Source organism: Physeter macrocephalus, chromosome 12 (genome assembly GCF_002837175.3).
Source record: "Physeter macrocephalus isolate SW-GA chromosome 12, ASM283717v5, whole genome shotgun sequence".
NCBI lineage: Eukaryota > Metazoa > Chordata > Mammalia > Artiodactyla > Physeteridae > Physeter > Physeter macrocephalus.
The window spans coordinates 6,443,584-6,445,337 of NC_041225.1; positions in this window are offsets into that span (position 1 = coordinate 6,443,584).

Genomic DNA, 1,754 nt, shown 5'->3' on the forward strand with positions numbered 1-1,754 from the left:
CATCTGTACCATTTTTCTAGGTTCCACATATAGGCATTAATATATGATATTTCTTTTTCTCTTTCTGGCTTACTTCACTCTGTATGACAGTCTCTAGATCCATCAACGTCTCTACATATGACCCAATTTCGTTCCTTATTATGGCTGAGTAGTATTCTATTGTAAATATGTACCACATCTTCTTTACCCATTCATCTGTTGATGGGCATTTAGGTTGCTTCCATGACATGGTTATTGTAAATAGTGCGGCAGTGAACATTGAGCTGCACGTGTCTTTTTGAATTATGGTTTTCTCTGGGTATATGCCCAATAGTGGGATTACTGGATCATATGGTAATTCTATTTTTAGTTTTTTAAGGAACCTCCATACTGTTCTCCATAGTGGTTGTATCAATTTACATTCCCACCAAGAGTGCAAGAGGGTTCCCTTTTCTGCAGACCCTCTCCAGCATTTGTTGTTTGTAGATATTCTGATGGTGCCCATTCTAACTGGAGTGAGGCGATACTTCATTGTAATTTTGATTTGCATTTCTCTAATAATTAGTGATGTTGAGCAGCTTTTCAAGTGCTTCTTGGCCACTCTATGTCTTCTTTGGAAAAATGTCTATTTAGGTCTTCTGAATAATTTTGGACTGGGCTGTTTGTTTGTTTTTAATATTGAGCTGCATGGGCTGTTTATATATTTTGGAGATTAATCCTTTGTCAGTTGATTCATTTGCAAATATTTTCTCCCATTCTGAGGGATGTCTTTTTGTCTTGCTTATGATTTCCTTTGCTGTGCAAAAGTTTTGAAGTTTAGCACTTATTAAAGAGACTGTCTTTTCTCCATTGTATATCCTTGCTTCCTTTGTCATAGATTAGTTGACCATAGGTGTGTGGATTTATCTCTGGGCTTTCTATCTTTTTCCATTGATCTATGTTTCTGTTTTTGTGTCAATACTATATTGTCTTGATTACTGTAGCTTTGTAGTATAGTCTGAAGTCAGGGAGGATGAATACTCCTGCTCTGTTATTTTCCCTCAAGACTGCTTTGGCTATGTGGAGTCTTTTGTGTCTCAATACAAATTTTAAGATTTTTTGTTCTAGTTCCATAAAAAAATGCCATTGGTAATTTGATAGGGATTGCATTGAATCTGTAGATTACTTTGGGTAGTAAAGTCATTTTCACAATATTGATTCTTCCAATCCAAGAACATGGTATATCTCTCCGTCTGTTGGTATCCTCTTTAATTTCTTTCATCAGTGTCTTATAGTTTTCTGCATACAGGTCTTTTGTCCCCCTAGGTAGGTTTATTCCTAGGGGTTTTATTCTTTTTGTTGCAATGGTAAATGGGAGTGTTTCCTTAATTTCTCTTTCAGAGTTTTCATCATTAGTGTGTAGGAATACAAGTGATTTCTGTGCATTTATTTTGTATCCTGCAACTTTACCAAATTCATTGATTAGCTCTAGTAGTTTTCTGGTAGCATCTTTAGGATTCTCTATGTATATTATCATGTAATTTGCAAACAGTGACAGTGTTACTTCTTTTCCAATATGTATTCCTTTTATTTCTTTTTCTTCTCTTATTGCCATGGCTAGGACTTCCAAAACTATGTTGAATAATAGTGGTGAAAGTGGACATCCTTGTCTTGTTCCTGATCTTAGAGGAAATGCTTTCAGTTTTTCAGCATTGAGAATGATATTTGCTGTGGGTTTGTCATGTATGGCCTTTATTATGTTGAGGTAGGTTCCCTCTGTGCCCACTTTCTGGAGA